The sequence below is a fragment of the Crocuta crocuta genome, unplaced genomic scaffold (assembly GCF_008692635.1).
Source record: "Crocuta crocuta isolate KB4526 unplaced genomic scaffold, BGI_CrCroc_1.0 scaffold29, whole genome shotgun sequence".
Classification (NCBI taxonomy): Eukaryota; Metazoa; Chordata; class Mammalia; order Carnivora; family Hyaenidae; genus Crocuta; species Crocuta crocuta.
The window spans coordinates 1,495,788-1,505,056 of NW_027533280.1; the positions used below are offsets into that span (position 1 = coordinate 1,495,788).

Here is a 9,269-nt window from a genome sequence, read left to right on the forward strand (position 1 = left end):
CGGAGTGGGCCTAGCGATTGTCTGAATGTGGGGGAGGGGCTGTGCGCCTACGGAAACTAGTCTGCGGGGATCACCCAGGCGCCCACCACGCCTGTAGGGGTGGTTGACCCCTGCCTTTACCCGGGTGTTTGTCCTGAATCAGTCTGTGCAGATGCACTAATTCTGTAGCGTGGATCCATAAATAAAACAGCAGGGATACGTGTTTGATATTCCAAAATTACTCTCTCCCTAGCTTGGCCATTAACCCCAGTGAACCCCCAAACCAGGAGGCCCCGCGCAATCTCCACATTCAGGCTGTGAGTTCTGGGGGCTCCACCCCCAGAGTTTGTCCAGATCCCCCTCTTGCTCCCCAGCTGGCGCCCACAGACGCACCCCCAGTCCCTGAATCCCGAGCCTGCCCTGCCTGCTCCCCAGGGTCCACCTGCTGGCCCACCGTGTATTTTCCACGTGGCAGCCAGAGGGAGCCTTTTCCACCTAAATCTGATCATATCATGCCACATCAGGCCTTCTAGAATCTTCAGTGATAAAATCCAAGCCCCTTACACCCTCATTCACCAAACTCCATGCACGGGGCTTGCTTTCAGTCTTTTCAAACAGCTCCCCTCTCCGTCCCCAGCTAGGGCGTCCACACNGCGGCTCATACACGGCGGTTCCCACACGCTTCCCCAGGCTCCAGCTCCTCGGTATTCCTGTCTTGCTGAACGCTAGTGTCTGGAACTCCAAGCTTGCTTGTTTTCTCCAGGAATACCAGGGCACGTCATTAACACTGCACCCGGGCACACAGTAGGTGCTCCATGCATGCACAGCACGGCCTTAGGCGCTCAGGAGTCCCTGATTAAACAGCCAGTTGCAAAACCCTCCTTAGAAATCACTGCCTGATGACTAGAGTAACTGGAGCCTAAAAACGCGGATTCCGCCACACCCCCCTCCGCCGACCTATTCAAATCAGAATCGCCGCGGGGAAGGGGGTTACCCGGTAACCGCGTTTGAGACCAGGCCGGGGAGGTTTCCTAGCGCCGCAGTGTCCACGGGGACTTGTTTCTCACACCCGCTAATGGGGGGCATCTGGGTCCCCTTCCGCGCTTTGCCTTCTGGTGGTGCGACGGGTTTCGAACAAAAAATAATAATAATAAGAGTGGAGATGCCGGGGATTGAACCCGGGGCCTCATACATGCAAAGCATGCGCTCTACCACTGAGCTACATCCCCTACGCGTGAACCCGCGTCCTGGAAATGAGGATATCGGAAGCCACATCTTCGTCCCTTTCCCACGGTTTTTCCTCCCCGAACACTTAGTGTCCTACCGATTCCAAAAGGCCGCCCTGCGCCCCGGAAGCCCACTGGCCGGGCGCCCAGCGCTGCGCCAGTGACAGACCCGGTGACGGATAGATGGGCGTGGTGGCCGGTCGGCGCGGTATCTATGTGAACTGGCCCAAGAGCCCTCGGCGTAGCTTGTCCTCGTTAGTATAGTGGTGAGTATCCCCGCCTGTCACGCGGGAGACCGGGGTTCGATTCCCCGACGGGGAGGCTGACAACCTGTTTTAAAGGCGCAAAAAGGCTTACCTTCGCATTACCCCGGCATCCGTTTCTAAGCGTTGAAAAAGGAAGAAACACCTCACCCTGGACCTGATAATGGGCCCCTGCAAAGATATTCCTCCACGCCCCTGCAGTAAACAGTGTGATCCCGATAGGTTCCCTGTGTTTGAAGATATATACTTGGTGAGTATATTATTATTTCTACTTCTGATGTGCATCAGAGTAGCAACAATTACACAGCTCTTAGCGTTCCCGGGGCTGCAGTATTACAGCCGCGCACTCCTGCTGCTGGTGCGGGCTATCTGGTCACCGCAGGCAGGTGGACAAGCGGCTCCGTAACCTGCTTGGCCAAGGTGGCATCAATCACAGTCTGCTGGAGACACCGCTCACCTCTGGGGGGAGGGGCTGGCATGTGGGGGGAGTGGCTCTCACCTTCCGTTCTGTACCGTCTGCACTGCTTGAATTTTATTCTTCTCCCTTCCTCCCTCTTTTCCTTCCTCACCCCCTCCCTTCCTCCCTCCCTTCCCCTCTCCCTTCCATCCTTCTTTCCTTCCTTTCTTCCTTATTCGATTTTTATCAAAGTGATACACTTAAATGATTTCTAAAGAATGGTTTTTAAAGAACTATGGGTGTTTGTTGTACCATTGTGTGAATATACTACATGCCACTAAACGGTTCACTTTGAAATGGTTACTTTTATGTTATGTGAATCTCACCTCGAATTTTTAAAAAATTAATTTTAACAAAAAATATTATTTGAACAACAGATCAAGACTTGGCGAAGAAAGGAATGGAATGGGCCGATGCAACGTAAATGGCTTTAGCCTGTTCAGAAGGCGTCCGGAAGGGTGTCTATTCCACCATGTAACCTGATAACCCCATGCCTGGAATTTTGCCATTATGGAGACAAACTTTAAATACAAAGGGAAAAGCCTACATACAAATAACTTTGGTCTTTTTGCTTATTAGCATTGCTATTATACTGAATATCTGGTTAGCGCATTTGTTACTGAGCCAGACGGTCATCAGGTGCTTAGCAAACACTTATTAAATGACCTCACGTCATGAAGGACCTCCCCCCTCCACACCCCTCCCAGACAACACTCCCCTTCCATTTCCCAAAAGGAGGAGAAGCAGAGAGAGCCGAGCCCGGCCCCCAACCTGTTGACCTCTTCATGCCTTGAAGTTGAGCAAGTGCCACAGGTATGGCGGCCATGCTTGGAGGCCGGATCTGAGTCACTCACTGCCCCCAGGAAAGTCGCAACCTGGCTGCTGCGGCCTCCACACGCCTTGATGTGGTCAGCATCCCTGTCACACCTTGAGGAGTTGTGAGCGAGGGATGACTGTGTTCCGATGCACAAAGGGAGCTTGAGAAAGTGGAGTTCTGCGTCGGGTAGGATTCCTTCATCCATTCACCTGTTCATTAATTCAACAGATCTTTATCAACCACCTATCAGGTGCCAGGCACTGTTCTAGACCTTGAAAGCGACAGAGGCCCCCGAGGCATATGACTCAGGGGTCTGTCATTCTAGTTGGGGAGACAGAAAATGGACAAGGAAAAACAAGACCTAACCTAACAGTAAACAGTTGAGGGGCCGGGGTCGGGTTGGGAGGCGTGATCCCGGAGGGCTTCTCGGAGGCGGTGACCTTGAGGGACAAGAAGGAGTAGAGGCCGGCGAGCCTGGCCGACTGAGTTCCGGCTGATCCTGGACTTTCCGCGTCAGACGTCCGGGCGGAGGGCCCGGGGCGGGCACCACGACCAGGAGGATCTGAACGCAGCGTCGTAGTACCGGCAGCCGAAATAGCTCAGTTGGGAGAGCGTTAGACTGAAGATCTAAAGGTCCCTGGTTCGATCCCGGGTTTCGGCAGTCGCCTCTTTTCTTTTTATAAACAACGAAAAGCGGTTGAAAACAATCACCCGTACAGAGGAGGCTAATTCTTCCCAATTAATAAACGGTTTCACTTTCTTCAGAACAGCTCCGAGCGGTGCCCACGGGAAACGGGAGCGGCGGGGACCTTGCGCGCCGTGTGGCAATTCCAACGCGGCAGTTTCTCGGGACTCCGTTTCTCGCCTTTCGAAAACGCTTCTTCATCTGTCACAGGTTTGTTGATGTCTGCTCGTTAATTTGGGATTTCTGGGTATGAATTTCTGTTCCCCGAACCCGCGCGACTAAATCAAGCACCGAGCAGGACACAGCCTCCGTAAGACGGAGTTAAATCAAGTGGGACTTCATTTTCGGTTTCGAAAGGGGGAAAAAAAAACATAAAGTAAAATATGAAGCCCTTTGACGCGTATTGCTACACAGGGGAGCTTGAACGTACCTTCAAAAGGGAACCTGAAAGCCTTCGCGCAGGGCTAGTCCTCGTTAGTATAGTGGTGAGTATCCCCGCCTGTCACGCGGGAGACCGGGGTTCGATTCCCCGACGGGGAGGCGCCTGTGCTTTTACAAATCCTCAACTACTATTTTCACTGCTCTTCCCAGCAAAGCAGAGTCTCCCACGTTTCAGAAACTCTTCTCTCCGAGCGAGTAAACCTAACCGGCCGAAATCAGCCCCGGGTCCCCTGTGTCCCACGGTTCCAAGAACAAGACCAAGGTCTCNGTCCCAGGACGGGACGGTCAACCTCCAAGGCCAGGAAGTGCTGCTTCCGCTGCGAATACTCCCCTCTCCTGTGACTTGCTCCGGGCCAGGCTGGCCCTCGGAAAATGTTTATGGATTCGAGACCCGAGGCCTGGGGACCCTGCACGGAAACGTTTTCTTGTCTTAACTTCGTTGCAGACTCCTTCCGGGGTGAGCTCTCAGCCTCCCCAGGCCCCTGCCCTACTGAGCTTATGACACCGACAATAAACAAACAGTATTAAAAAAAAAAAAGTCTCCCAGAGAGACAAATACTGCGAAAGAAGAAAGAAAAAAAAAAAAGGGAGGGCACACTAAGGAGTGTGTGGGATTCGCAGGCCCAAATAGTGAGGCGGACAGGAAGGCCCCAGACAGGGAGAAGGAGCTACTCATGAGAGGGTCTGGGGAGCACCCGTGCAGGCAGAGGGAAGGGCAGGTGCAAAGGCCCTGAGGTGCAAAGGAGAGCAGTGTACCTGCGGAACAGCAAAGTGCATGTAGGAGGCGGAGAGAAGGAAGGGATAAGGTCAGAGGCTAAACTAAGGAGTTTGGATTCCGTTCTAGCGTTTCCTCTAGACAGGAAACATACTCGGGTTTGTTTTGAGCAGAGCAGTCTGGCAAGAGAGCAAGCAGGGCCACCTGCTAAACTGAACACAGCTCGTTCCCAAACCTCGTCCAAGATAACGCCACCTACGGTGCCATCCCTCCAGGCCCGGCCAAGGTCTGTCCTCGCCAGAGGGCACATAACCACAATGGCATTTGCCAGCCTGAGAACCCACGCTCGGGCACCGGCCTGGTACCAGGCGCTGCTCTAAATGCTCAGTGGCCACGCGCGCCCTGGGGAGGAGGTACTACTCAGATCTCCGTTTTAGGGATGAGGCCCGGGCAGGTGGGGTAGGAAATCACACTTGCCCGGCAGGTGTCCTGGGCACCAGCTCAGTTAGGCCATTACCTGTGAGGCTTTCAGGCATCAGCGGGCTGGAAGGGAGCTGTCCCCAAGGGGACAAAGCAGGACAGTTTAGGGTGTGTTCTCCCCATCGCAGTAAGTGACTCTTCCTGCCAGGAAATCTCAAGCACTGATGGAAAGAGGTAAAGACTCAATTTTCTGTGCTCTCCCTGCCTTCATCCATCCTTCCACCACCGCGTGGCCCCTTGAGGACCCAGAGGACGCTCCGTACTGTCTCCCTGAGGCAGGTTCATAAACACCCCGCATTCTGGAAGAGAGGGGTGCTGAGTGACAACGAAAAATGGTTCTTTTTGGCGGGCTATTGCAAAGTGATTCCTCCCTCAGAGCCCTGATTCTGGAGCTGTTTCTTTTTAATTTGCTTATTTTTATATGCAGGAGAGTGTTCTGGGAATACGGGGTGCGGGGCGGGGCGGTGGGGAGGAGCGAGGAGGGGAGTCTACAAATCTCAAAGTTACTGAAGGTTGGAATATTTTTTATTAAGTCTTTAATTTTAATGCCAGTATAGTTAACATAGGGTGTTATTTTAGTCTCAGGTGTACAAGGCAGTGATTCAACAATTCTGTGCTTTACTCGATGCTCATTATGATACGTGTACCCTTAATCCCCATCACCTACTTCACCCTGGAATGGTTTTAAAGGGCAGGGGACCAGACATCTCTGGATGGAGGTTCAATCAAGGCAATGCCCTTAATTTATTGGAAATAAACTCATTTTCTTTCTTTTTTTTTCCTGCGATGAGCAACACTTAAAAATAGATCTCTTTCCTTTTGTTCCCTGCTTCTAGAATCAGCTAGCATTTCAATTGCAAGGCTGTGTTAGAACGGGTCTGTCTGGGAAGATTTATTTTTGGTTTGTTTATGCTAAGCCTCAACACACATTTAATTATACAACACTTCAATTTAGACGAGAATCTCAAGAATAGTGTATTGCAGAGAATTTCAGGAAGCCAAGCAAAAGGGGAGGGGGATGTAGCTCAGTGGTAGAGCGCATGCTTTGCATGTATGAGGCCCCGGGTTCGATCCCCGGCATCTCCACTGTTTGTTTGTTTTTTTTTTTCCTTTGGATTCTCATTTTCTGCTTTTGTTCTTCATCATTAAAGTGCCCAGTATGCTGATCAGTACCCCTCCCTCTGGTCACCACTTGGAGATGGGACTTTCACAGTAGGCACAGTCCCCCTTTCGTGAAATCCATGACACTCCTGATGTACTTTTGTCAGAAGAGGCTGAGGGGAGCTGCTAGCAGAAAAATGTAAACTTGATGACGGAAACACAGCACACGAGTGAGAAGGAGCAACTGGTGAGGTCACAGTCCCTTTCCTGGCACTGTGACTGCAGTAAAAGTCCCCAAGGACTGGTGACTGATGCCCCGCCATCAGAGGGCAAGTGTGGAAGTCGCTCAAAGGTCTGACTGCTGGCCCTTGCCCTTTATCTGTGCTGTCAATTACCAACCACTCTGGGAGCGACCCCAGGGAAAACCAGCATTTCAGGCCGGCAGGATTTTACTTCCTGCTTCATCAGCAACAGGCCACAAATGAACGAACGAACAAACGAATGAATGAATGACTTTGATGCACATATTGTCCCTATTTATATTTACACATGATGTATTTTATTGTTAAAGATGAAAGATGCATTTCATTGAAAGAAGGGACCCCATGGCCTTCTGTGGGTTCAACTCTTTCTCTACAGTAATGAATTCCTCACTCAGCAGGTCTGTGTCTCACATGATTTGACCTGATATATTAAATCATAAAAACATCTCATCTTAGATCCGGAGGGATGTGACTCTTTGCAAAACCTTCACTTTTGGGATGAAATTGAAATCTGTGAAATGACTCACCGGTTGGGTGGTGGCGTTTTGGTGACAGCCCCTGTTTCTAAACGAGCTGCCGGGAAGGTGATTTCTCTTCAAATGTCAACAAGGTGTTAAGGGAACAAAATGTTGAGGTAATTTCTAAAGTTATCGGGCCTAACACGAAACGAATTGTATGCTTCTGTTTTACTCTGTATCTTATCATTAAATATTTCTGATAGCACACTGGTAAGGCAAAAATAAAACCCCATAAGCCTTGTTGGGGAATGTAGCTTGCTAGAAAAGTGGTTGTGAATCTTTGAAACACATGTCTTTTTCAACTCTTCTATTTTATTGTACACTTAAGAACAAAGCCCATCATAGGACATTGCTGGGGCAGTCAAGTTCATGCAGACGGAAAGCAGAAGAGTGGGTGCCAAGCTCTGGGTGAAGGGGGAGATGGGACTTCTTAAAACGGGGCCAGAGGGTCAGTTTTGCAAGATGAAAGAATTCTGGAGATGGCTGGAGGTGACGCAGCGTGAAGGTTGAGGGCACCAGAGTATGTTAGCCGAGATTATTTTCAGCTGAAGTCACTTAAGAACAACAGATGCTGGGAGAGGCTGTGTCTGAAGTCCCCGTATGTGCCGAAACACAGATCCTCCCAAGGTCAATGGTCAAGGATAACCCTCTCCGGAGCTTCATCAACCAGGGAAGATGGGCTCCTCTCACAGGGGACTAGACGTAAGGACGCCACACAGTTACGCTATCCTAACTCCCGTCTACCCTATTGTCTTTCCTAAAAACCATTTACTGCCCCTTGAGGGGCCTATATCCCCCTCCTCTTTTCCCTATTCAGATGGTATTTAGGCTTAGATTCTAAAACCACCTCTGAGTTACTCATTTTGTCCTGGGTATCTCCCACGTATATGCGTGACATCCACGTTAATAAACTTCTGGGGATTTTTCTCTCTTGTTAATCTCTTTCACCACAGAGGTCTCAGCTAAGAACTCAGAAGGGTAACGGGAAAATTATGTTTCCTCCCCCACAGCATACCTCATGATGTAGAAAATGCTGGCGTTGGGAGCCAATGGCCAAGAAAGAATTCTTGAGACTCTTTGGTGTAAAAAGATGGTTTTATTAAAGCACAGGGACAGGACATGTGGGCAGAAGGAGCCGCACTAGGGTCTTAAAGAGGGGCCCATTACACACTTTCAAGTCGAGAGGGGGTTAGGGACAGCACAAGCGTCCACGGTATTTTGGAAAAAAGGTTTCCTACTGTTAGGAAAAGGTCATTTACTACCTTCCTACCTCCAGTAAAACCTCAGTACGAGCCCCTTCAGACGTACATCTGTGGGCGCTGTAACTTTAGAGTCTGATCGCTAACATACATCTTCGGGGGTGGGGGAGAGATAAAAGAAGTTTCCAAAGGAAGTTCTAAGCAGTTTTATTTACTTTTTAGAATTTATTACTTTTTAGAATTTATTTATGAGAGACCATGTAAGGGAGGGGCTGAGAGAATCCCAAGCAAGCTCTGTGCTGCCAGCAAAGAGCCCAACGCAGGGCTCAAAATTCCAGAAATGGTGAGATCACCACCGGAGCAGAAACCAAGAGGCCGATTCTTACACGACTGAGCCCCCCGGGGACCCCCCCCAAAGGAATTTTTATATGTGAAAGGAGACTTACAGGATTAAGATTGCCTCTTGCCCTTAGCAAAGTAGGCGGCTGAGCTCCTAGAGGAAGGTCACTCTGTTTCAAGGACTTGTCAGGAAATTTAATTTTTTTCATTGGCCTTTGTTTCCCGCATCAGCGAACACTACTGAACTGTACTCTTCAAAAACGGTTAAGATGGCGAATTTTGTTATGTGTGAATTTTGTTATGTGTTGTGTACGTCGCCACAACTGAAAAACAACGAATTACACACACACACACACACACACACACACACCCAACAGGTTAACTAACTCCTTAACCTTCCTACGGTAGGCATAACTGAGGACTGGAACTTTTAAGTCCGATTGTAGGATGGGTGGGGTATGAAACCGGTTATTTTTAAACTGGAGCCGGCTGCGATCAGCCACACGAGGCAAAGGCACACCCGTAAACAGGAAAAAGAAGAGTCCCTTGGGCTCTTCTTCCCCCCTCGAAGCTGCAGATACCTTTGATTACCTTTTATGGTTACACAACCAGTGACAAAGCAGGGCGAACGTTTCCCAGCCAGCTCTTGACGTCACCCTCTCCCCCGCCCATCGGTGTGCCCTTGGATTTTCTCATGATGCGGAGTGAAGTCTCATACGTGGCTGTGACCTTCGGGGGACCCACATCCTTGGGGGACGGAAGAAAGGCAGGAGGAAGGGCACCAGT

At 50.2% G+C, this 9,269-nt stretch overlaps 1 long non-coding RNA gene and 5 other non-coding genes across 7 annotated transcripts; 5 read left to right on the plus strand and 1 right to left on the minus strand.

Moving 5' to 3' along the window:
* Positions 1-1,136: 1,136 nt before the first annotated feature.
* TRNAA-UGC (transfer RNA alanine (anticodon UGC)) lies at positions 1,137-1,208 on the minus strand. The gene has a single exon. It is a non-coding gene; the product is annotated as a tRNA-Ala (tRNA).
* Positions 1,209-1,454: 246 nt separating this feature from the next.
* Positions 1,455-1,526, plus strand: TRNAD-GUC (transfer RNA aspartic acid (anticodon GUC)). The gene has a single exon. It is a non-coding gene; the product is annotated as a tRNA-Asp (tRNA).
* A 1,161-nt stretch (positions 1,527-2,687) lies between these two features.
* Positions 2,688-6,689, plus strand: LOC144218163 (uncharacterized). Of its 2 annotated transcripts, none has more exons than XR_013331068.1 (3): positions 2,688-2,928; positions 3,508-3,637; positions 6,215-6,689. It is a non-coding gene; the product is annotated as an uncharacterized LOC144218163 (long non-coding RNA). The 2 variants fall into 2 exon arrangements; XR_013331067.1 differs by lacking the exon at positions 6,215-6,689 and adding an exon at positions 4,019-4,112.
* On the plus strand, positions 3,331-3,403 carry TRNAF-GAA (transfer RNA phenylalanine (anticodon GAA)). Its single transcript has one exon. It is a non-coding gene; the product is annotated as a tRNA-Phe (tRNA).
* TRNAD-GUC (transfer RNA aspartic acid (anticodon GUC)) lies at positions 3,896-3,967 on the plus strand. Its single transcript has one exon. It is a non-coding gene; the product is annotated as a tRNA-Asp (tRNA).
* TRNAA-UGC (transfer RNA alanine (anticodon UGC)) lies at positions 6,078-6,149 on the plus strand. Its single transcript has one exon. It is a non-coding gene; the product is annotated as a tRNA-Ala (tRNA).
* Positions 6,690-9,269: the final 2,580 nt, after the last annotated feature.